The sequence below is a fragment of the Rhipicephalus microplus genome, chromosome 1 (genome assembly GCF_043290135.1).
Source record: "Rhipicephalus microplus isolate Deutch F79 chromosome 1, USDA_Rmic, whole genome shotgun sequence".
In the NCBI taxonomy this organism is placed as follows: domain Eukaryota; kingdom Metazoa; phylum Arthropoda; class Arachnida; order Ixodida; family Ixodidae; genus Rhipicephalus; species Rhipicephalus microplus.
This window is the reverse complement of record NC_134700.1, coordinates 103,771,388-103,798,557: the sequence shown is the minus strand read 5'-3', so window position 1 is coordinate 103,798,557 and position 27,170 is coordinate 103,771,388. Positions and strand designations below refer to the sequence as shown.

General features: G+C 47.1%; 2 long non-coding RNA genes across 2 annotated transcripts in view; one reads left to right on the top strand and one right to left on the bottom strand.

The window, feature by feature from the left end:
- The window catches only part of LOC142768711 (uncharacterized), a 105,969-nt gene that overhangs the window by 12,603 nt on the left and 66,196 nt on the right, over window positions 1–27,170 (bottom strand). The window lies entirely within an intron of this gene.
- On the top strand, window positions 1,639–27,170 carry LOC142768709 (uncharacterized). Its single transcript, XR_012885409.1, has 2 exons — window positions 1,639–2,142; window positions 26,711–27,170. It is a non-coding gene; the product is annotated as an uncharacterized LOC142768709 (long non-coding RNA).

Below are 27,170 nucleotides of genomic sequence, written 5' to 3'. Positions count from 1 at the left end.
CGTTTTCAGATGCACAAAAACAATAATTACGCCAGTAATAATGGAAATGACAACAATTACATTTTAACCCCTGCAAACAGCTGATTAAGTTGAAGGGCTCATTTGAAGCCCTTGTTGTGTTTAGTATAGCGAATTTGGAAGTTTTGAAAGGTGTCCACTCGTAATCACCATGGAGCTATAAAATCTGGCTAATTTAGCAAGCGAAACTGAAACTGACGTCACGAACAGTGCATCTACCGTTCGTTTTGAAAATCATCTCGTTGACGACACTGCTCCCTTCGAATTGGGGGAGGACGATAAGCGAGCGTCGATGAGCGGCCACGAGGTGAAGTGTTGAGATTGACGGCTGATAACGGCGAAACAGTGTCGTCCCTGAGTACGTTTTCGAAGCGCACGGCACATGTGCGGCTTGATGGGCCGGTTTCGGTTTCGCCTGATACATTAGCCAGATTTCCTGGCTCCACTGTGATTACGAGTTTCGGCCTTTCAAAACTTTCAAAAGTCGCTGTGGGCTATTTGCAGGAAGGACTTCAATTCGCCCATCGGTCTTGATCCTCTATTTTCACTGGTTACAAAGTAAACTGTTTTAATTTCTATAATTACTGCCGTAGTTAATGTTTGTGCGCATTTAATGATACCTTCTTCCACAGTGAAGAGAACGCCATAGGTGTCACGAGATGCCTCTTTTTTTGTATATCTTCAATTCTGTTGGGAACAATGCTTCAAACACCCTACAGGTGTACGCTCGCATGAGTGTTGGCTTTTATTTTTAATACATACCTAAGATTTCTGCTACTCTTTACCGCACTTGAATAAGTTCATTGCGTACCAGGAAATTGCGCTGTACCTGCAGTTCATGCATCGAAGGTTCGGCGTCATTGCCCTCACAAACTGCATCGAAGCATGTGAGTGGTCGTAACGAAGCGCCGCAACAAAGCGTGTGTTAGTGAATGAACAAAACCACTGAAATATTTGCGCTGAGAAAGCATGACTAAAATGGGTACTCAAGACATGGTCCTTCGTGTCACATGGTTGGTGGTAACGCGCGAGTTGCCCTGCCGCGGTGATCTAGTGGCTAAAGTATACTCGGCTGCTGACCCGCAGGTCGCGGGATCGAACCCCGGCTGCGGTGGCTGCATTTTCGATAGAGGCGAAAAGGCTGTAAGCCCGTGTTTTCAGATTTGGGTGCATGTTAAAGAACCCCGGGCGGTCGAAATTTCCGGAGCCCTCAATTACGGCGTCTCATAATCTTATGGTGGTTTTGGGACGTCAAGCCCCGCAGATAATCACATCAGTAACGCGACGGATTATTGATACGGCACCGATGTCGTACTGAGCACAAAATCAGATCGTAGTTCCATTGTTGCGGAAGTACACCGGCTTGTAAAGACGCATAATCGGGTGTGGCACAGATAATTTTTTTCACCATTGTTTGACATTAGCCGTCAAGGATATAAAGGCATTGAGGCGTCATTAAAATACACTCGTACGCATGTTTCAGATTCATTGTTCAAGGTACATTCAGCACATATGAATCTGGTCACGATCATATCAAAGACTCAGTTTTCTCGTGGGGACGAAATCGAGATGTTACGGCTGCATTTTATCACTTGCACTCGTGGTGACGAAATCGAGATATCATGGCTGCATTTTATCACGTGCACATCACATTTTGTTTTTCTTCAGCTCGCTAGGCTATGGATACTGGCCCATCGATCAATTGTGGTAATCGCCAGCGCAGAATTGCCATAGCTGAGCGTTCGTAATCCAGCGTGAGATGGGTTCGTCCAGTCGCTTTGTCCTACACTTTGCGTGTGCGGTGCTTTTTTTCTCGACGCCATTGCATGGCCGCAACATCAGCGACGTCGCCCATGAAGCGAAGGCCAGCGTGCACCGGGACATAGTCACCCCCATCAACTTAGCTCTTCGAATGTCCGCCACACTTGGGGTACTCTGGCTACTGCTGCTGCGTTTCGTGCCACAGCTGGCGGTGTTTTCACCGTGGTTCTTCAATGGCATGGCCCTGAGCGTCGCTAGGACCTCTTCCGATGCCATGCTGGACACTGTACAGCGCTGGGCCCGCTCCATGCAGTCCTGCTCAGCCTCAGAGCGACTGCAGTGCCTCCAGAGCCTCGATTGAAGGTCAGCTACAGTGAAATGTATGGCATGCTCCTTGCAATAAACTCTAAGCCGATGTAACCGTAGCGCGCTTTTGGCTTTCGGTATTGGCCACCATGGCTCGAGCATTTTATTTCGGGTGGTCCCGAGTGGTACTGCATCATCATCAAAAGGAGTGAAAGAACGGATTTTTTGTCCCTGTTTTTATTTTGCCGCTGTGTACGACCGTGGTACATCATTTCTGGGAAGCGAACGCCGTGCTCTATCTTGCATCGTAATGAGTAGTGCTGTAGAGCCAGAGGACGCGTGTTTGGTCGCGGGTCGTGGTGACCCTGTTTTGAAGGGATCGAAATGCGGGAACACCATTGTCTTCCATTAGAATTTTTCGCTCACCGTCAGCGACACCGATGCCACAACCGAATTTTCTGTGACACGGGCTCAAGGTGTTACGAGTTCTATAGTTTGTTATCGCTGTTGCCGACTTGATATAGACTCTGACTCTTGACGAATGTACTCGCGTTCTACAGACTGCAGTGTAATCTGCGGGTACTTGCCACACGAGTCTGACAAAAAGTGTCTCAGTACGTATGTGAGGGGCATGTCACGTTATTTATGTTATAACCAGTTAATCGCGTTGTTTACGCAATCATGCCCTCCGAAACCTAGTTATGGCCCTATCACGAGAGTGCCGAGATGCACAGATAGATAGATAGATAGATAGATAGATAGATAGATAGATAGATCAAACTGTCGTTGATTAGCTTCGCATTTAAATTAGTGGGAGATGACATTGGCATAACCGATTGCACAGACATTGCAAATCCGGTTTCGAACACCAAACCATATTTGATTCACCTGTAAGCACGTTTCAACATGTGGGGCCCTGTGATTTGTAAAATACTGCCATGCGTGCACCGTTTTACCTTTTTCGATAGTGACCTTTGTTCAGCCGCTTTTCACTATTTTCTTTCGTTGAGAGCAATAGGCGCGTTCGGAATATGAAAAATTGCTGGGCGTTGTCCATTATATTTGTAAGGCTATGTAGACTTGTTGCAGTTGGTGCGTTTTAGGTTAGGTCTTTTTTTTTAGGCGCCAGTTCACCCTATAGGGAAAGGCGAATTTTAGTGGTTTAGGTGAAGGCATTCCCACTTTTTTCTTGTGTATGAGTGTATGAAAGAATTTTTGAACTTTTCATACTAGTTTATCATATGATCGGAGTCTTCGAAAGACGCCAATTTGGGTTTCCATGGGAGTGCCGCGTATACATGTTCGGATGAATGGCAGCCTTTGCTTTCGTTATCAATGCCCATGTGACTCAAAAAGATTCGATACGTGAACCCTGATCAATTAAGCACCACACTATGGCGTTAAGTTCCAATTGAACAGTGTTTGCGTTCCATATCTAGCAAGAACCATGCTTAAAATAGAAGTTTGATTACAGGTATTAACAAGAACGCATTACCCCTCCGAGGTGTCGTTTGACGTATTTCAACATCACTATATATTGCAAAGCAGCGTCAGAGTTTCTACTTACAGTACAAAAAAGAACAAAAAAAAACAGAGCACGATGCACGATCCACTGCCATATTAATCCCTATGGTTCAGGCATGCTCCAATCGGTCCCTCATGAACACCCTAAAGATGACTCAAAATTTCAACTCACTTTCGTTTTCGCGTTGATCCTAAGCCCCCATCCCCTACCCCAGCTCCCACAAGTGATCTACAACTCTGCAAAACTGAGTTTGCGTAGTCTCCGAGATCCACCGATCTTAAACAAAGAAACGATGTCGGAGAATGACGCCTCACAGTTTGGCGACCAGTGGCGTCACAGCGGTGTCATATGATAACCTCATGGTTTATCACGCTCTTGCTGACAAGGTCGCAAGGGCCTTTAGCGAGGCGTTTGGCAAGCTTGTGAGACATCGAGATACCTTAAGGCTAGCGCAGTCTCGCACAAGTCTCGTAGACGGGATCGCCATCACAGCCACCGAATGGCTTCACCTTGAACGTTTATGTGTCTGTACCTACTGTGTTCCTTTGTGGACAAACTGAAACAATATAAAAACGGGGAAAAATCGCGTAGATCGGTAACAGCATTTGTCGGCTCGTTACTTCGAGCCACATGTTTCCGTGTCAAGCGGCGATAGCCAGCCACTCTCTTTACGAAGTCGGCGATTATCATCACATCGTGCAACCCCTTCTTGCTTCGAAGCACCGAGGCTGTCCTGAAAGACTCGCTGCACGCACTGTCACCTCCTTACGGTCGTCTCCCAGGTGCCCCGTGAAAGAAAAGAAGTGACGAGATAAAGTAAACGAAATAAGAAGGGCACATGGGGTAGTCGTGCGAGAGGGAGCAGACCCTGGATGAAAACTGGGCTTCCCTTGGGCAAACACACATGCGCTTTTTTTATGAAGCCGCGCAATCGTAGTTTTTCTCTCGCACTTTGGAAGAAGACTCCCCGGCCAAAAGAAATAAGAGAACGTAATAGGAAAAATGTATATACACGGTGTGCTTTTTCCCTCGGTTCGTCCTCTTCTTCATGAGCAGCGAGCAAGAAGAGGACCGGCGCCGGCGGCTGAATCGTCGGCTGCCCTTTGAGAGAATCGCTGTTCTCCAGCCGTATCATTTTTCTTTCTCGTTTTTCGCTCACTCTACGGCACCGCGCAAGAGAGAGAGAGAGAGAGAGGTGGAATAGAAAATAAAACGGGGTTATGTCCACGGCGGGCCGCTGGCGCTTTCGCGTAGGAGCTGGCCGACCGCGTATGCGTTGACTTTGGATGGGGCTTCCCCGCGGGCACCGGTGCATGCGCGGGGGACTTCGCCCTACGCGTACGCTCCCGGTGCCGCTCCGTCGACGCGCAGTTTCAGCATCTCATCATGCAGTGCCCACTCCATACGCGCTTAGGTCTCTCTTAATTTTTCTTACATCATCATTCATCCCCATGCTCCCGTATGTTACCTACCGGTCTCCAGAGTTCCGTCCCAGCGACAGCGTATATATGCAGCTCGTCTACCAGGGTTAGCAGGCGGAGCTACTGGGTGAATGTAGGGCTGAAGGAAATGAAAGGGTAGAAGTGGCGGAGATTACACCTATGCGACATATTAGACCTCTGCGTAGTCGCATAGGGCGAATCTCTGGTTCACCATAATGCCGTGACACAGAGCTGTTGTACAGATTTTTTTTTTCGTTGCGACTGAACTGGTCGAACGCTCCTGGTGGTACATTCGGTGGAACCCCCCTACACACCAAACACGCCAGCCACTTATTTCAGTGGATACTCATTCAAAAACTGGGTAGATAGACTTCGATAGGGTACTGTAGAAGATGCGCAACAGGTGAGGGCATTGTCAAAAAAGACACACAAAGCATTATGCTTCCTTTGACAACGTTCTAAATTATTTGTGCACGCAGCAGCATCGTACAGATGAACTAGCTTTGAGAAGTATGGGTCCGTGTCCGTTCGTCTTGTTTCGCACCTAAAGGATTAGCTACGACCTTGTCCATGTTTCAGTCTATAAGAGCTTTTCTGGACATTGTCGAATTCCGCCATGTTGTCAGATTCCACCATATGATTAATGCTAATTGGCCATGTGAGCTGCTACCACCTCTTTGATTGGCTTAAAGTGCCGCCATAACTAAATTCGACAATATGCCAGAATTTGACATTGTTCAGAATAGCACCCAAGACACGTAGCCAGAAGGAGCGGTGCCATAACCTCCCCCATCTGTGCCGTAGCTTTGGGCAATGACGGATGTTTGGACACAATTGATGAAAAAAATAGGTATTTTACCAAGAATAAATAATAAATATTGGCGTTTTGAAGGCCTTCAACAAACGCCCCTCCCTCTCCTCTCTAGCAAAAAAAGTTTTGGCTTCGTGCCTGTTTAAGTACTCCTACAGAGATTAAGAAAGCATGAGAGAGAAGGATCTTAATAGTTCAACGGGAACTGAATATTTCAGCTTCGCAATATGAAGCTTTTGCTACTTGACACCAGCTTTTCAATATGGCACAAGACAGAATTTCGGAGGCAGTTCGTGAAGCTCATGCATATTTAAATAATAAATTATTACAGAAGACCTAACAGGCCTGACTGGTTTGAGCGTAACATCAAGAACTTCGAAGGTCCAATCACGTACTTCCCAATCTCAAAATGCCAGATGACAGCGTGTAACTGGCGTTGATCCTTTTGGTAAATCAATCATAGTGAAATAGAAATTATGTTTATGTAGTTCGCTTTACTCTTCCATTTGCCACCGCACCCTTTAAAGTAATACTCCAAGATGAGCTAGTCGGTACATACACATTTTAGAACTTCAAGCGCGAGCAGCGACAGCTACAAGGGGGTGAGAACGACAACAACCGAATGAACAAGGGAAGGAACGAAAGATGGTGTCGTTCCCTCCTTCTCTTGACCCTGTCGCTGTTCGCGCTGCAAGTTTCTAAGACGATGTACGTCCCTTCACTCAACGATTCAAATCGACCTGATGCTGATGTTGTTGACGATGCTGGCTTTTATTAGCATTCCCCTTCAAACGGAGATGAGACCAGTAATAAACTTGCCTCTTCGTTATATTCATGCATTATTTAGTGTATTAGTCTCCCACCTATAAGTGATTAGGAGAGAAGCCTCTCAGGGCGTGGGTCGCATGTCCCGTGTCGTCGTAGTAGGTGTAGTAGCCAGTTGCATTGCATTGCATGTCAATAAAAACGGTGTCACAACATATTCACACAGTGAATAATGATGAGTGGGGCAAAGCGTCCATCAGTTTGTTCTTGCTTCCGTGCGTCCGTCCGTCCATGCGTCCGTCCACTTCGTCCCACTCGTCATCGTTCACCTCGTGGATATGCTGCGATTTTTTTCTTTTCATAAGCGCTTCTGCTTTTACAGCGTAGTGTTCGTTATCTACGACCCTAATAAGTGAGTTTTACAGAAAGTTCAGCAGATCCCAGGTACCTTGGAACCGACCTTGTGCGAAGCATGTGGAGGGACAAAGACTGTTGTACTTTTTTTATTGAGTGACACAGCATGAAATGACGCTAAATATATGTACAAATGTTGCACATACAGACATATGTTGAAGAGTGCCAGATGTTTATATAGCCATTTCTTTGCACTTGAGCAACGATGCTAACTGGAACATGCGTAATAGCTATACACCAGAAGCTGATATGAAGCGTTCATGCTTCCGAAGTAGCTCACCCACGACACTGCTACATAAATCTACTTCAGCGCATGGCAACTAACCATAATGGACGTTAGCCTGCCGTGACGGCTGTATCAAAAGAGTACATATGTAATCTTTGTGAAAGTGGGTAGGCAGCACTGCAACAACTATTTACATTTCACGATTAGCGTCTATTTGAAAAGTAGTTCTGACACCTGGCGTAGCTCTGTAGTAAAATGCCTTATTGCCACGCAGAATGCTGGGGTTCGATTCCAGCTGGGACACTGACACTTATTCTTTGCATTCGTCGGGTTGACGCTACCGAAGTCAGGTATTACTTAACACTCGCGCGTTGAAATCGCCCATGTGTGTTCTCGTCGTTCCTGGGTAGATACCAAGTGTCAATCCCCCGTGGCACATACCCGTATACCAGCGGCACATACCCGCCCGTGGGGTATATGCCACTGTCTGGCGGGAAGTGTTTGATGACGTACGCGACGAGATTATGACATTATTCATGGCTTTACCAGCACGTCATATTCGTCAAACCATCTTACCCTCCCATAATAATTTTGGTTCCCGCCAAGTTAAGAGGGTCACCGCGAAAGCACCCAAACGTAAGCGGCTAGATAGACACACTCAAAGTTGGCGAAGTTCGCTAAGAAAAGCTTCGCATTTAAAATGCTCAGAGTAAGCCCAACCACTACACATAGCTTTCATATATTAAAAGAAGGCATTTAATTAAGTAGAGATATCGGCAGTCATGCAGACACTGCAGAATATGGGCGTCGATGAAGCATATATAAATATCCTGGAAGAAATATACAGAGGATCAACTTCCATCACTGTGCTCCAAAAGAAAGCGACAGAATACCACTAAAGAAAGCTGTATGTCAAAAAGATACGATCACCCCAATTCTATTAGCTGCGTGCTTACACGAGGTTTTCATAGGCCTAAAATGGGAACAGTTGGGGATAAGAGTTAATGGAGAGTACCTTGGTAACCTGCGCTTCGCCGATGACATTGCATTGCTGAGTAACTCAGGGGACGAATTGCAACTCATGATTACGGAGTTTGACAAGGAGAGCAGAAAGGTGGGTCTTAAAATTATTCTACATAAAGCAAAAGTAATGTACAAGGACCTCGGAAAAGTACAGCGTTTCTAGATAGGTAGCAGTGCACTTGAAGTTGTAAAAGAGCACGTCTACTACGACGGGTAACGGCTGAGCTGAACCGCGAGATTGAAATAAGAAAAAGAATGAGAACGGAGTGAAGAACATTCAGCAAGCATTCTTAAATCATGAACGGTAGATTGTCAGTATCCCCCAAGAGAAAGGTATACAACAGCTGCATCTCACCGGTACTAACCTACGGTGCAGACACCTGGAGGATCAGGGTCCCTCTTAAGTATGACGCAGCGAGCAATAGAGAGAAGAGTGATAGATGTAACCCCAAGGAACAAAAAAGAAGCAGAGCGCGCCAGGACACAAACGGGTGTTAAGGACTTCATAGTCGAAATCAAGAAGAAATGATCATGGACAGGGCACGTAATGCGCAGTCAAGACATTCGCTGGTCATTCAGGGTAACTAACTGGATTCCCAGGGAAGGCAAGTGGGTGAAGGGGAGACAGAAAGTCAGGTGGGCAGATGAGATTAAGAAGTTTGCGGAAATAAAGCGCAGCATCAAGCAGAAGACCCAGTTGACTGATGGAGGATGGGAGAGGCCTTTGTCCTACAGTGGGCGTAGTCAAGCTGATGATGATGACCTGGTATGTCTGAAATTCTGTGGGGGAGCAAACTCGATTATACCACTGAGCGCGTTTCTGTGTTTTTCTTTATTAGAGAGAATGAAGAGCATTGTTGTTCTACTAAAATTTAACAAAATAATAACAATGCAACTTAGAACGCCAATCAAAGACCACAACATGATTGTGATCGGAACGCTCCCGCCTCCATCTGCAAGCCAGCTTGTCCCTACAGTGCTACGACAAGTGACCATTACGTACATTATAATAGATGCCAGAAAACACTGCTTCAATTCTTGCTAGACGCACGGCTCGAAGCACACGTATAACGCGCACAAGCACACTGAGTACGCCCAAGACAGGCCTGATTTGGAGGAATGAGGATGTATGTGGCTCCCCCATTACGAGGAACTCTGCAACAATCCATCACCATCGGTGCCAAGGGTATATAGCTCTCCGCTTGGCCTGGTTAAGCTGCGCGCTTCCGTAGCCTCAATAACACTGCACAGATTTCCTCGAATATTGTGGCTCATGATTTTGCCATGGTGTTGTTTGGAGTTTGTTCACAAACATCAAAGTAGCCACAGTGTCACAGTGCATGCCTTTCTATTTATACCTTTTTGCTCAAAATACGACATGTTACCGTATATCGATAAGCGCATCCACACACACACACATACATAAAAAAACAAAACAAAAAACGCTGCTATTTATGCTCATTACTCGTAAACGTGCCGTCAAACATTGCTCGATGTGCTTTAGTAGCCTCTCATTTAGCTTAAGCACCGTCTCTCCTGCGTGTTTCGCTCAGGCCTGGCCGATTAATGAATGTAGTTTTTGAACATTTACCAACGGGCTTAGACTATTCACTGTGACTATTGGTACAAATGCTGTTGTTCTTTTTTGACTTCTTTAAATTTGTGTAAAAGCCAAGTTGTTCAATTCCTCTTTTTTCAAGTTGTAACCCCCCGTCTTTCAACTAAAAACATTTTGTGAAAAAAAAAAACCCACATTGCAACCTTGCTTTTTTTATTGGTGTATTTTGCTTATCTTGCTTGTTTCGTCCACAGTATACCTCGTAAATAAAAATGAAGTAAATAAAATAACGTGTGTCAGGTTGTAGCTGACATAAGTTAATCTTGTGTAGCTACTAAGAAAACGATGTTGTACGTGTAGTAAATGTGTACGCATAAAGAACGGCTGCTCCTGGGCTCCCGCGTGTACAGGGCGCTCCCGGGCGCACGGCCGATGCCGAATAGCTCTTTGCTCACTGGAGCTCTTGGTGAAAATTCACAGCGCTGTGTCTGGCATGCACCTGTTGTGTTTGGCGACACACGGGTTCACGTCTGGCATTCACGTCAGCATGCTTATTATGAGAACATTAACAAAACATACATGGGACGAAAACAGTAGTATGCAAGCCAGATCTTTAGCGAGAAAAGACTGCGGGCAGCGTGTTTGAGAAGCCTTCGGTACAACTGTTGCATTCCTGAAGGTGAAACGTCAACGTCCTTTCAACTTCTAATCACACAATAGGGCTAACGTTTTCCAACAACATTCGGCAGTTGCTTTAGCTCTAATCCAGCTAGTGCTGTGCCTTAAGTTTACATATTTCCTTCCCTTTCAGTGTTTACACATGTTGCCACTCGAACAGTCCACCTCGTATGTACCCAGTGCATAAGGACGCCTTCGAAGCATGGAGGCAACTTATGACCTTTGTTCAATCGTTACTTTACTAAATTTTCCAGCGTCTTCGCTTCCTCGTTGCCGACTACGAAAGCCCCCTGCTCTCTCTTCACACCTTACTGCACCCCTGGCTGTGTGAACGGCTAAGAAGTCAAGCAACACCGGAGGGCATCCGCGTCCTCGAATCGACCGAATCTACCGCCAGAAAGGAACAATCCTATTGCTGGACGGTGCACGAGGTTGCTGCCGAAGCTCTTCTCCGGCCGCCGGTAGCCCCAGAGTGAACGACCTCTCGTGTCTTCGCGCCGATTCAGTGCAGGAGGTGAGAGAGAGAGACCGGCTGCTAACACGGCCGGTAAGGGGCAGCGTGCGTAGATAGAGGAAACGGCGGCATCGTCTGCCGGAGTGGTAGAAGCCATTCACCACCACGCGGTGGTGGTGAGAGAGCGTCTGCGTCTGGGAAGGCTTGCTCCACCATTGTCAAGGGCGAGGCCGGCGTGCTTCGTAATCTCCAGCGGTTGCGCCCTGCTGATGCTGCTGCTGCCAGCCCAGCGGGTTGCGTAAAATAGCCGTCTTGGCTTTCGGACTCGCTTAGTCTCTGAAAGGTGCGTCCCTTTGGGATGTCGGACTGTGGCGGCGGAACAAATGCGTGGTGGGCCTCTGAAACGAAGAGCTCACGTAGGTCGTGAGACCTTTCTCTTCGCTCGCTGGTTGTCCATTAAATTGGTGGCCTGTCGCATTACCATGTGGTTATTCAGCGATATGTGCTTGTATGCCTTCTCTGAAAGTAAAAAAAAAGAAACCACCACAGTGAAGTCCTGGTCACAACAAGAAAGCAGAACCTCTTTTGCTGTCGCGGACACATTTCAACGACCAACTGTTGTACATGTTCGTTTGAAGCACTGCGTCAGACCGGCACCTCTTTCAGGATCAGCCTTCATTTCTTATTCCATCTCAGCAGCCGTGTGACGTTAGAGTACGACTTTAACAATCGTCTTAGACGGAATGGGTCACTTATCGCGTGCTATTATCGTATGCTGTAAACAAAGGGCTAAGTGAGCACTTTGTTTGATGGACTGGAGGGTGAATTATAAAACTTCCTTGCCTACTATATGTTGTAGCTCATCTTCGATAAACTGTAGTTTTTGGTCACCGACATGTTCGTCGTCTTACAGCTGTTTGACTACCTTATAGTTTTGACAGGGCAAAATGAATATTCGGCTGTCCTAAGAACTCAAACAATCGTAGCGGATATTTGCCAGAGAAATAGAGCAAGCCCCACTACAAGCGCTTGGTCTATTGAAAACGAACAACATCAGGCCCGAATGTGGAGCGAGTGCAAAAATAATAAGTAAATATTAAATAATTAATTAATTATTAAACAAATAAATGAAAAATGACAAAACATGGGCCAACTGATGCGCCTGCAGTGCCATTGTTCTATCCGTAAGAGACACTAAGACTGTAATTAACATCCCATGTTACCCAGGGATCGATAAAGGGGCCGCACATATCGGCTTCACTTATTATGGTCATCTGTAAGCCATGATTGGGCGGAGATCCTCGTTATAAAGTTTGTTTCCGGAATCACATATATGATGTGTACCACATGACATGACTACATGTACGATAGTTTAACACTCAGCCGTGGATGGCTTCATTATCCGCGTTCCTTTTGTTATATCCGTGCAGTGCTCACGTTGAAGTAAGCGATAAACATACCGTGAGATCGCATTACACAGCGCGAGCCGGCAGCACACAGCGCCTCCATCTTTTCGCCGCAGTCACAAGTGCACCATCGTCAGACATTGTGTTACCTCGGCATGTACAAACATATCAGTGTATGCCTGGGAACGCTTTGCTGAACTTCGAGCGAAGCTGGCTGGCTGGTTACTAGCAAATTACATAGAAAGAGATTGATTCTCATGGTGTGTCACATCTGCGTAACCTTGTTCCACAGATTCCATTGTCTCTGTGCCTTCAAGGCTCAGTGATTACGCGATGCTTACTATTTTGTTGATTCACGATGCACACCACACCGTCTTCTTATTCGCTTATGTCGTTGTCTTTCTTTCGCGTCTAATTAAACCTCGCACAGCTTATTCCCTACTTGCAGTGGGAAAGGAAATAGTCAGATTGATAGCTTTGAAAGGCGCGCGTTCTTTGAAGCGTGCGAAATGGGTTGCTCTGCTAGACGGCGCGGGGAAATCACGACACCATTTTCTCCCCCGAAAAAGTGGCCGTTTACGTAATTATTCGCGTAATTTGTGGCGCTGCCAGGTTTTGCTGGGAGTTTTCGTGTGGCATCCTCACAGTTGCCTCGAAGGGATTTTCCTGGAAGCCGGCTCATTCCTCGGTGCGTGCGAGAGAACGAAACATGGCTAAATAACAGGCGCAGTGTTCTCTCTTCTTGTTTTAAACAAAGCTTTCATTGTCTTTTCCCTCGAATATCGTATTTTTATCTTGTGTTTTCTTGTTGCCGTTACGAAGTGCAATGGCACCGCAGCGTCTCCGTTATGCCTCGCTATGCAGCAACGTCTGTGCATTCTCGAGTGCATTGCCATACACCGCGATTGGATGAAATTGCGATAAATGCACCACTGCTTTTCAGGGTAAGGCGAAGGTGTATTACGGCTGTGCTATTACTTTATAGGTAACCTTGATGAACGGCTTGGCTGTTTCCTGATTAAGAAAGGGCTCAACAAGGCAACTTACGAGAAGAGTCAAGATAATTCAGGCTAGATGAATCATCCTCTGGGTCTCTTGCTTTATGTCTTTAAGTGAAAACAGTTCATTCACCCCGGATGAAATGGATGCCACGGTTTTGCTTTTTTAAACTAAATCGCAGGGACGCAATTGTTTCTTCTTGGGGCGTTATGTTTAGCAGAAGAAAATTGTGTTGCCTAGAGGGCGCTTCAAACTTTGGGCGCCCAGTTAGACTGTGTCACGCTAAATAATGTATATAATATTGCTGGTTTGAGTAATTATTACGAAACAATGTTTTCGTTAATCTCTATGCGCTACTCTTTTATGGCTATGATAGCTCATTCATTTTTGTTTCTTTCTGCTTTGGTGAAAAGTTGCAATGTGTGGCATGTTTAGCGTTTTTATAAAAGCACCTAATTTTTGGCCAGCGTTATATTTACACTTACTACTTTATGTGTTTCATATTAAATGACTAATATACTTCGGGAGGAAATGAAACAAAAATATCACCAAATCATTCTGGCAAAGTTGGAAAAAACTGCATTTGGCTATTGTTGCATGTATAGCGGTTCAAGTAAAAAGATGGCTTTTATATTGTTGAATAGGAAATTTCGTCAGTAAGTTAATCAGAAAGCTTTAGAAGAGTGGATTTTGTTTTAAAGTAGAAAAAGAATTTCCAACGTAACAACCACAAGGTAGTAGGAAGCCTGCAGTGATATGGTGTTTCACACACACACACACACACACACACACACACACACACACACACACACACACACACACACACACACACACACACACACACACACACACACACACACACACACACACACACACACACACACACACACACACACACACACACACACACACACACACACACACACACACACACACACACACACACACACACACACACACACACACACACACACACACACACACACACACACACACACACACACACACACACACACACACACACACACACACACACACACACACACACACACACACACACACACACACACACACACACACACACACACACACACACACACACACACACACACACACACACACACACACACACACACACACACACACACACACACACACACACACACACACACACACACACGCACGCACGCACGCACGCACGCACGCACGCACGCACGCACGCACGCACGCACGCACGCACGCACGCACGCACGCACGCACGCACGCACGCACGCACGCACGCACGCACACACACACACACACACATATATATATATATATAATGTAAAGATGTTTAATGGGTGATCCTAACGGGCAGGTGGAAGATTCGGGATAGCGACAGGACGAGGAAGATATTGTAGCTCGAGCGCCGACGTCGTGGTGCCTTTGTGCCTCACTCTGCGATGATGCTTGTTGTTCCCTGGTATTGTCATCGTTCCTTTATTATAATTGCCCCCTTCGAGAAAGGTGAAGCCATCCTGGCGATCTAACAGGTGGGAGCAAGTGGGTCGAAGTACGGCTTCAAGTGGTCCACGTGAACATTGTCGTGTCCACGCCGACGATGGTCACCGAGCAGCGTAAGCAGTTCAATGGCGTAATTGACGGGCGATGTGTGCTCTACCACGCGGTATGGACCATGGTAATTTGAAGGTAGCTTGGTAGACAAACCAGGTTCACAGTGTGGTACATTCAGCCATACAAGGGTTCCAGGGGCGAACTTTGCGGCGGGAGGGTGGTGGTCGTCGCGGGCCTTTTTCTGGCACTGCTGGTCAGCCGTAGTAAACTGCTTCGCTCGTTGGCGGCATTCTTCGGCGTGACGGGCGGCTTCGGACACGGTCGTGCACTCAGATGCATATGGTGCGTATGGCAGCAAAGTGTCAATTGTGTGCGATGGTTGACGTTCGTATAGAAGGAAGAATGGGGAAAAGCCGGGGGTGACTTGGGTAGCGGTGTTGTACGCGTAGATCACAAACGGAAGTACCAGGTCCTAGTTCGTTTGGTCAGATGCCACATGCGTCGCGAGCATGTCACCGAGGGTCCGATTAAACCACTCAGTCAGGCCATTTATCTGAGGGTAGTAAGCAGTACTCATCCGGTGTACAATATGGCATTGGCGGAGAAGTGCTTGGATTACGTCAAATAGAAATATACGGCCCCGGTCACTGAGGAGCTCGCGAGGAGGGCCGTGACGCAACGCGAACCGATGGAGGATGAAAACTGCGATGTCCTGAGCGGTCGCGGTAGGAAGAGCAGCGGTTTCGGCGTACCGTGTCAAGTGATCTACAGCAACGATAGCCCACCGGTTTCCTGCTATAGTCAATGGCAGTGGTCCATAAAGGTCAATTCCGACGCAATCGAATGGGTGGTCGGGGCACGCAAGCGGCTGTAGTGGAGCTGCTCCTGGATTCGGTGGCTGTTTCCGCCGCTGACACTCGTGGCAGCCGCGAATAAACTGTCGAACAAAAGCGAACATCCCACGCCAATAGTACCGCTTCCTTAAACGTTCGTAGGTCTTGAAGACACCGGCGTGAGTGCATAGCTGGTCGGAGTGAAATGATGCACTGATTGTAGAGCCCAGCTTTCGGAAAATAACGAGCAGCCACTTCCTGCCATCTAGGGAGTAATTGCGCCGGTACAAGAGGCCACCTCGAATGGTGAAGCTCGAAGTCTGGCGTCGCATTGCTCGAGTGGTTGGAAGTGTAGGCTCCCCAGATAAAAGGTCCAGAAGCGAAGCTGTTCACGGATCGTCGCACTGTGCACATTGCGTGGATGTCAAGAGGTGACAGCGCGTGTTCTATAGATGATATAGAGGCAGCCTCCGTGGACAGTGGGGATCACGAGAGCGCATCAGCATCGGCATGTTGGCGGCCGGAACGGTACACGACGCGGATGTCATACTCTTGAAGTCGCAGAGCCTAACGAGCAAGGTGACCTGATGGATCCTTCAGCGACGACAAACAACATAAGGCATGATGGTCTGTAACTACAGCTAACGTGCGGCCATATAAGTATGGGCGAAACTTGCCAATCGCCAAAAGTATGGCTAAGCACTCTTTTTCGGCAACACTGTAGTTTACCTCAGCCTTGTTCAGCGTTCTGCTGGCGTAGGCGACGACATACTCAGAGGAGCCGGGCTTGCGTTGAACGAGAACTGCACCGAGACCGACACCGCTGGCGTCTGTATGGATCTGAGTTGCAGCCGTGGGATCAAAGTGACGCAATATAGGTGGAGCTGTCAGGAGACGGCGAAGAGTGGTAAATGCGTGATTACACTTGGAAGACCATGACGAGATACCATTGGCACTGCTTAGAGGTTGGGTCAAAGGGACGATTATGGAGGCAAAGTTGCGCACAAACCGACGAAAATAGGAGCACAATCCTACGAAGCTGAGTAACTATTTTGCAGTCGTTGGTTTGGGGAATTCAGCGACAGTGCGTAGTTTAGCGGGTCGGGAAGAACGCCACCCTCTGATACGACGAGACCGAGAATGGTGAGCTTCCGAGCAGCGAAGTGGCATTTCTTGAGATTCAGTGGGAGCTGCGCATTCTTCAGACACGTGAGGACATGTTTCAGGTGTACAAGACGTTTTGCGAAATCGGGTGCAAAGACGGCGATATCGTCGAGGTAGTAGAGACATATGTTCTATTTCAAACCCCGGAGAACCGAGTCCATCATGTGTTCGAATGTGGCCGGTGCATTGCAGAAGCCGAAGGGCATGAGATTGAACTCATATAGCCCGTCCGGTGTCACGAAGGCTGTTTTTTGGACGATCGGCATCTGCTAAGGGCACCTGCCTATACCCCGAACGCAAATCTAACGACGAAAAAAACTCGGCACCTTGTAAGCAATCAAGGGCGTCATCAATCCTGGGCAATGGGTATACGTCTTTTTGAGTGATCTTGTTTAGGCACATGTAATCAACGCAGAAGCGAATTGTACCATCCTTCTTCTTAACAAGAACGACAGGTGATGCCCACGAACTTTAGGAAGGTCGGATAACGTCGTGCTTGTGCATATCGTCAACCTGTTTGGTGATAACCTGACGTTCCGCGGCGGAAACACGGTATGGTCGCTGTCGTACTGGCGCGTTGGAACCTGTGTCGATGAAGTGAAAAAAAAAAACTGGGAGTTCGGCCAAGGGTAGGTTGAGCAACGTCAAAGGATTTACGAAACTGGTAGAGCAGCTGAAGAAGCTCAGATCTTTCAGATGGCGATAGTCCGCCGGCGATCGATGAATTGAAAAGCTTGGAAGGTGGTACATTAGAATGGTTGAGGGCAATGATAAGGTCGTAGTCACCGGAACAATCTGGCGGCATGGTAAAAATTTGTGCTTTATCAATGGCATGCGCGTGTCTAAGATATTCACCTTGAAACAGCTCGACGGGTACGGAAGGGGATTGATGAGGCAAAGAGCACTATTTCTTTCAGCAATGGAGAGGGTTGAATAAGGCAGAACAATTGATCTTCGACTAAGGAAGAGGCTATGTGGTTCAAAGAATGCATCTTCGTTCCCAATGTCGTCATAGAACACGGGGAGCAACACAGCTACTGTCGAAGGAATTTCAGTGCCTTTTTTGACGACGAGTTTGTGTACGGTGGGCTGAATGCGGTCGGTGGGTTGGTCGTAAAACGGGAAGAGTGGAAGTTCTGATTTTGCGTGGTTACGCGATAAAAAATCCCATCCAAGTATGATGTCGTGTGAGTATGACGAAAGAACAATAAACTCAACAGTGTAGTGGTCCTTCACGATGATCAGTCGGACAGTACAGGCGGCTGCAGGCTGAACCGGGTCCCCATTTGCTGTTTGCAAGGACATCATATCAAGAGGCGTAGTCACTTTTTGGAGCTTGCGGCAAAGTTTAGCGCCTATCACGGAAACGGCAGCACTGGTATCAACTAGAGCGTATGCTCGAGTACCTTCTACAAAAATTTCGAGAATATTCGATGGCAATGTCCGAGGACTTGAGCATTTCGACAGCGCAGTTCTTGGCTCTTGAACTGTGCGGTTAGTTTCCTTCGCATTCAGGAGCTGGCCGACGACGCATGGGTGACAGGGAGCAACGACGGGGTGAAGGTGAGCGACCAGACATAGTACGCGGACATTCCCGTGAAGACGAGCTTGATTGAGGATCCGAATTTTCCAGACGAAATGGAGAAATGTCCATGAAGCGGTTATGTGTCCGGGCGTCTGTGTATCCCAGCACGCGACGACGGCAGTATCGGGCGGTATGGCCAGGACTACTGCACGCGAAACAGATGGGCCGGTTATCGCGCGTTCTCCAAGTATTGGCGACGAGGGGAGCAGCCCATGTGGCGGACGGGTGAGTTGGGGCTGTGGTAGCAATGGGAGGAGCCCAGGCGGTGAACGGCTGAGTCGGGGCGGAGGTATGCAGCAGTCCCTGGAACGGCGGGGGGTGGTGTGGCTGCTGCCGCTTTAGTGCCTCAGCGTAAGTAAGAGGCGCGGTGACGGGGGGGCTGCAGCAAGGGCACCGGCATAGTCTCGGAAATCTGCTCCTGGACCACATGTCGGAGCATGGGAGCCAATGGTGGTGGATGTCACAGTGGCTGTTGGTGCGAGTGCTTTTCGCGTTGAGCAAAAAGCAGTAGAGAAAGCTGCCGAGCCACTTCCTTTCGCACGAAGTCTTTCATTTGTGCGAGAAAGTTTGTCTGGTCCGTCATGACGTCTAGTGCGGTCAATGGTTGGATTGTCTGGAATGAGCGTTGCGTCTGAGCTCATTGCATCCGCAGTTCACCATAGCTCTGACACAAAGTCACTACTTCGGCCACATTGCTAGGAGACTTTGCGAGAAGGATCTGGAATACGTCATCGTCGACGCCCTTCATAATGTGCTGTATCTTTGCAATCTCGCTCATGGAAGCATCAACGCGCCGGCAGAGATCGATTAGATTTTCTATATATGAGGTGAAAGTTTCACCTGGCTCCTGTGCCCATGTGCGCAGACATTGTTCAGCGCGTAGCTTCCGTAAGGCAGGGAAACCAAAAACGGCACATGTCGCCTCCTTGAAGGCGGGTCAGTTGGCGAACTCGGTTTCGTGGTTCGTATACCACAGCTTGGCCATGTTGGTGAGAGAAAAATTGACAGTGCCCAACTTAGCAGCGTCATCCCACCTGTTGGCTCCACTGACTTTTTCGCATGACGACAGACAGTCCTCGACATCCTGGTCTTCGGTGCCCGCAAAGATTGGAGGGTCTCGCTGGTGAACCGTGTTAAGCAGCATCAACTTGTATGGTCGACGGCAGGGTGCGGGATGGGAGTTCCAGGGTGTAGGCGATGTAGTTACCCAGCAAGATCCACGAAATGTAAAAACGTTTATTGGGCGAACCTAACGGGTAGGTGGAGGATTCGAGATAGCGACAGGACGAGGAAGATGGTGGAGCTCGAGCGCCGATCTCGTGGTGCCTTACTCAGCAATGATGCTTGTTGTTCCCTGGTGTTGTCATCATTCCTCCTATATAATATATATATATATATATATATATATATATATATATATATATATATATATATATATATATGTGTGTGTGTGTGTGTGTGTGTGTGTGTGTGTGTGTGTGTGTGTGTGTGTGACTCTATGATGACTGGGTGACGTGGCCTGGCTCATACGCCATGTTTATTCCATTCTGCACTTCTTCCTTCTCTGCTTCTACCAACCATCGCTTCATACGTCACATGATTCCCCCTCCCCCCGAAAGAAGGCATGGATTACGAGCAAGAAAAAGTAAACAAAGTAAGGTTGAGAAGTCACAAATGTCGAAGTGCACAATTGGTTTCATATCCCAGTGGTGTTCCGTAAACTCACAAAACTTCAGAAAAGAGTGCAGCAGTCCGGTGAATGGGGGAGTTCTGGTGGGCGAGGTTGGCTGTGGCGTTCTGGAGAAGATAACCGCGTCTTGCAAAACTGCACTGACCATGACATGACTTGAGCAGCTGCTAGGAACGAACAAGGTTGGAAGTCCTTGGAGCATTTGAAGGTCGAATGTCGTAGGCGCCGAATCTTCTGTCGTACGCGTTGTATTCTGTGTCGCGGCTGAGACAGAAATAGTGCTTGCAGCCTGCGTGTACAAGAACTGAAGTTCAAGGAATTATGTCTATGTTCGTGCGTTGTACAGATTATAACGTTAAGTCTCTTTCGTAGTTTTCTGTGGGGTTGGCTCTTTGTCGTAAACTAATGGGATGGTGTCTGAATATTTTAGCGGTAGAACTGGTGACTTCTTGTCTTGTTCGGTGTTTCCTGTGTTTTCGGAGCTGTAATCTTAGGCGCAGTCTTGATATTTTGTGCCAAATGCGTTTCTGGCACCGATCTCTTATGCGAAGTTGGCTCGCTTCTTGAATTTGTTTTAAGAGGCTTGCTTTGCGTCGTCTTCCATGTTGGTGTGTGCGTTGGAGTGTCTGCAATTCACGGACTTGCTTTTGCTGGTGTTGCTGACGTTGCTGTGGACCATATTGCGGTGGATGCCCTTCTTGAACATCGTGCTGGTTTTCATGACAACCTGATGGGGTCTCCAGTCGGCAGCTGGTAGTCTGTGAGCTGTTGTCATGCAGTTCAGGCAATGAAGATGATGCTTCAGAGTTGATAGAAAGTTCTTCGGAAGCTTTTTCTACACTGTTCACTACGAGAGGCTCTTGCGCATGGCAGCGTGTGACGTTCGATTTGTCTGAGCCTTCTGTTTTGTTTGGACTGTCGAGGGTGTGTGCACCGGACAGTGATGCATGAAAGCGTACGGAAGAAGAATGGCTTGACAGGGTATTTTTCCGATGCGCCAGGTCATCTACCAAGAATACGGCGGCCTTATAAGGCAAGTGGTGAGCGTTAGGAGCGCTTGAAGAACCGCGTGACGAAAACCCAGGTGGTGGACCACGTATGCGAGACGAAGAGTGAAAGGCATCAGGTGGTTGAGCAACTTCTCGGGTCATATGCTGAAGCGATGACTTCGGAAATGCTGACTTTCACGCAGAAGGGAGGCGCGCTTGACGGTTAGGTTTTTCCCAATATACGCATGGCCTTCTGTAAGTAAACTCATGTGCCACTTCGTCTTGAGGCAGTTGTCGATTCGCGCTGGGCTTTCGAATGGTTGAGGACTTCTTAAGGAATTGACGATAGTGTGCGGTAGTCTCTAGATGGTTGGCAATGAGTAGGTCTTGGTTATGGTCGTTAAAACGGGTAATCATCTCCTCTTTGATTTTTCTCCATGACTCGTCGTTCTCGATTATGTGGGTTAGGTAAAATTTAAATGCCTCACCGGTGACGTAGTCGCTGCAGTTTGTAACCATCTCCCGTTCCGACCGAGATGCAGCTGTAGCGTGAAGCTCGAACAGGTCGAACCAGTCTTGTACGGGTCCATCGTCCGCTGCTCCGGTGTACTTGGGGATGGGAAGGTCAGTAGATGCTTCTGACATGATGCTGGTCGATGCGTAATGCTAGGCGCTTGTACGGTAGTTCATGTATTCTCAGGGTGTCATGCGGAGAACTGCGTAGATGATGAGCGACTGATGAAGGGGCTGGCAGGTCTTCATCCTGTCGGCTCGTGTGACGCTATGATGACTGGATGACGTGGCCTGGCTCATACGCCATGTTTATTCCATTCTGCACTTCTTCCTTCTCTGCTTCTACCAACCATCGCTTGATACGTCACAAGATATATATATATATATATATATATATATATATATATATATATATATATATATATATATATATATATATATATATATATATATATATATATATATATGCGTAGCAGTTAATTAGATGTTTCAACATTTCGGGATCTTTATGTTGGCACTGCGTCGAAGTCCTGCAAAGAAGTAACAGCCAGTAGATATACAAAAAATAATGTCTGAATACGAAATTCCGCTGAAGTACAAATATGAGCACAGTGAACGAGTAAACAACAGTTTTTATACAAATATGTAACGCATCTTATAACGCATGTTGTGTCACTCGGGGTAGCTTTCCTACAAGGCGTGTCATGTAGCACATGCCTTGACCATTTTGTCAAGATGATTTCTTGTATGTAAGGCCAAGAAGCTACTGCAAAGAAAAAAACTACACTATTCGTGACTAAAATAGCAGTTCTTTTAGCACTAGGCTGATAATATAAGTGTAAATATGAGAAATTTTTGTTGCTCTAAATGAGTATTAAAAATTGCCTAAGATGACAACGTGGAAGAGCGAGATCTGTACCGCACAAGTAATAGTTTGCAGCAGTTTCTCAAAAGCAACTGGTGCAAACTATTACTCGAGCGTTATTTGCACTTATAGATGAGCTGGTAGTCAACATAAATGTGGTGTGCGGTAATGAATTTGTCCCATTTCAGCGCAGTGGCCTTGTCCGTGTTACCAAACCATGAATTTCCGTAATTCGCTATTACTGACTAAGCGACTCGCTCCGACGTGAAGCAAGGTCAAAAAGCTCACACGTGTTTTCTCGGCGACGCAGTATGGCACGTTTAAAAAATTAGTACTGCAATGCGTCGCCTCCTAGAGACACCGAGACAAGGTCACTGGTAAAAAAAAAAAAAACATGAGCGATTGATGTTCTTACTCACCGGTCCCTATATATACGCGCTCTAAATAGGTGTTTATTCAGTGAAAGCTCTAACGGCCCTTTCGTTCCACTCAAGTCAGCTGAACATGCTCTTCGCTAAATCAATTGGACGAGTCAAAACAAACAGGATGGGATCTAGTGTGTGGGCCTGCAGTGACGCGAAACATACAACGAAACGAAACGCCGTGAGGCTCTTCCGAACGCAACGCGAACTGTCACCTCGTCGCCACCGTATATTATGAACTGAAGACAACGATGTCAGTAGGGCTGCTGGCAACTGCAAGTAAGCTGGAATAAAAAAAAGATCACAGCATATACACGCAGTAAATGATGATGAGTGAGGCGAAGCGTCCGTCGGTCCGTCCGTCCGTCTGTCTGTCTGTCTGTCTGTCTGTCTGTCTGTCTGTCTGTCTGTCTGTCTGTCTGTCTGTCTGTCTGTCCGTCCGTCTGTCGGCGGACGAAAGAGAGGTGCCTGAAAGAGATGCCTGTCTGTCCATCTGTCCGTCCGTCTGTCCGTCTGTCCGTCTATTGTGCAGTCTGTCCGTCCATCAGTCCGTCTGTCAGTCTGTCTGACTGTTTGTCAACTATACGAAATCGTCAACTGCACGAAAACCACAAACGCCATTCAGTGATACGATTTCCGAGGACATATACACACATCATCATCTATTGAGCAATTTGTAAACTACAGGTGGCTGCATACTACTACAACTACTACTACTGCTATTACTACTACTACTACTACAGATGAGGGAACGGCCCACACCCTTAAAAGCTTCACCCCTAAAAGACTTGCAAAAGCTAGGTGACGCAGCACGTGGTAATACCAGTCGGTATACACAGCAATTAGTTTTATTTAAGTATGAAACAATCTATGGAAGTGTTCGGTTATATCAAGAATGTTGAATTAAGCCTCGATTAAGTCCTAAGGCGAAAAATCACAGCATATCCACGGAGTTAATGATGATCAGTGGGCGAAGCTTTGGAGGGCTTTATCGGTAAACCGTGAATCGTCAGTCCTTCTAATGAACACTCCATCTGCTACCGTTTCGCATATTTTCATCATATACTAATCCTATACAAGTACGACCATTTAGAGGAGATTCCAATAACTAAACCTTCAACTAGATACATCGAGGACGCACGACACACGGCTTAAGGAGCTTCGCCCCTGAAAATCAGTTGATCCACAACTAGTACTTTATGTGAGAAACACACCATGGCATGCAGAGTTCTTCACCTTTTGTTGCGGCGATCTATCTTTAAAATTAAATGTGACAGCTTTATAGCTTTTCTTGATGATCATCGTAGTAAATATAAGTGATAGCAAAATACAATTATTTATTCAACCAAAGCACCCTATCTTGGCCTTCATTCTTAAGTTTATGGCTCTGTGAGGCTGCTTGATTGGTTTCTTATCAGTAATGGAGTGTTTAATATTGAGTTACCCAGACGAGGGGCCAACTACAAAAAGTCAGCACGCCAGCCATATGACCTGTGCCACAGCATAAGCTGGGTTGATCTCGAATAGAGTACTGTATGTTTGCCGAGAATATCTCAAGAACCTTTGGCCTATTTTTCATGGGAGGGCTGAGCGGAAAAATAGGTTAGTTGATGTGGAGAAAAAAAGGGGCTCCACGGGAGCTCTTTGAAGTGGACAGACTTGACTTAATATTCAATTTTTATCATCATACAGGTAATTATTTCGCAATTTTCACTTCAGGTTTCACAAATACAGTAATTTTAAACTTCGTTGTGTTGTAAGAAAACTTGGTTATCCGATTGTGTAAGGGAGTAAAGATGCACGTATGACGTGAATACCACTTAAAAGACATGCAATGCGGGAAAGGATGACACACACGACCATCGGGCAAGTTATAAGGGCATGTTATAAGGGGTACGTGTGTTGTAGGGCTTTGCGCTTACACGGAGAGAGGTATATTGAGAGAGGGGATAAAAGAACGTTATTCACTCTTTTTTGTTGATGTAAGTAGCATCGGCGGCAGCAGACATAGCGGATCACGTAAAATATGAGCTATAAATATACATCACGCGCACGCTTTTGCCGTCGCCGCAGCGATATGAAAACAGGCCCGTTGTGTACGCCTTCGTGAAATAGCGGTTTCAACAGATACGCAGCGTCCTTTCATACTATTCTTTTTTTTCTTTTCTCGCTGTAAACCTGAAGCAATGGTCCCGTTCATTACGCCGCGTAACAGCCACACAGGGGCATAATCTTCGAGCGCCTTCAGCGGTGTGTTCAGCGCGCTCAAGACGCCGACTCAGCCGATACACGTTACTCCGACCCAGGAATCGGTCGTGTATTGCTCTTAGAGGTAACACGAAAACATACACGCTCGCACACGGATGCTTAGCTCTGCCGCGCTGAGGCGGCATCGAAAAGGAACGTGACTGTATCCTCCCCTTGCTCACGGCAGGAAGGCAAGAGCCGTCGATTGAATAAGCCACGCGAACGGTCGGCGTAACGTTGCGTCGGAGGGCAGCTGGCGCTGTCTATATACGCACACCTGACCTTTTCACCGGCAGCGCGTACGCGGATGGCCGGGAAAGGCTCACGCGGAGTTTAGGCAGGCGGTATTGGATCGCTTCGATTCCCTATATTCGCGGAGGCGTAAGCGCCCTTTGAATATACGGCCTGCATCGAGCTTTAATGAGAGACCCCGCGACGGAAAGAGTGCGTTGCGACCGCGGTCGTGGCGGGAAATAGAGGTTCACGACCACGGAAAGGCGGGCGGGCGCATTGCTTGGTCGTCGTGACGTCGATCACCGCTGCTGACCGGGTTGCGGCCGCCGAAGAGAGGCTGTTTTCTGAAGCACCCACCTTGGCGATCAAGAACGATCCCTGTAACCGGGCTTTTTTTTCGCGGTCAAACATTGATGAATGCTCCGTTGGCAAGTGTGTTAGACGGAGGTTGTCTCGCTGCCTGCCTTTGGAGTACCGGTTTGGGCTTGGTCGAGAGGTGCGTAACTTGCTTATTTAGCGAGCACGTATGGGTCATTGGCGTCTCAAAAGCAGCTGGAGGATAGTGCATAGAACGGAAATAATAATCTGAGGACAGCACTTAAAGACACGTTCTACGATTTTTTCCTTTATGCTAAACTATCATTGGATGAGCATAGATATAGGTACCGCGATTTATTCGATGCGAATGGGATTGTAGTATGTAAAATATAGCTAGTCTATGCAGGAGTGAATCATTTTTAGGAGCTCTTCGCTTTATACATATATGTTTCGCGGGACAGCGCTCGCTCTCTTCACCGTGTTTGTTAGGAAGCACTGGAGCATTAATTGTGGGTTATACAATAACCTACAAAACAACTACCATTATCCTTCTTCTTTTTCTACTACTACTTCTACTACTACTACTACTACTACTACCATGACCCCGTTTATCAGGTGCTGTCTGTGTCGTACAAAAACAAGATCCTAGGTACAGAACACTTTACATTCGTCTCTGGCTCAGTTGCGGTATACTATTTCTTTACAGTCTACGCTTGTATTCGTCTTGGCTCGCGCGTATTCTTTCAATAAGACGCGAGAGCTCTACACACAACAGAAAATATGCTTGGCCACATCAGATTAAACGTGGCATACAGCAACTGCGTTGGGAGCGAGATCAAACTGTAGAACTCATCCTTTGCGTTCAATGCAACTTCCCAGAAAATCTGAACAATGTCCTCTGTAAATGCAGGCTCTACGGATCGGATGGACACTCTCTGATGGCAGCCTTACATCATGAACGAGACTCGTGCTTGAAGCTGCGACACAATCTGGGTCCATGAAGGAGCAGCACCTGAGCGTACGCGTGACGAAAGCACTGTTGGCTTTCTCGCGTGCCACAAACCTGAACAAAACTTCGCAGAGAGTGGATATACCTGCGTCTAGTCTACGTTTGTGTGGCCGTGTGTGTTATGTGTTTATCACTTTACACGTCAAAATGATCACCATGAAACTGCAGCAGCATGTCAGGCGAATAGCCAAGCAGGAGGAGGAAATGATGAGGAAATAAAAAGATGCAACTCATGCAGCCCCGGTTAGCAGCATGGCTGAGCGCCTGTCGGTGGACGGGGAGAGGGTATTCAAGGTGTGGAGAAGAGAGAAGAAGAGACAATAGAAAAGAGGAAAATAAAGGAATAAAAAATCACAGCATA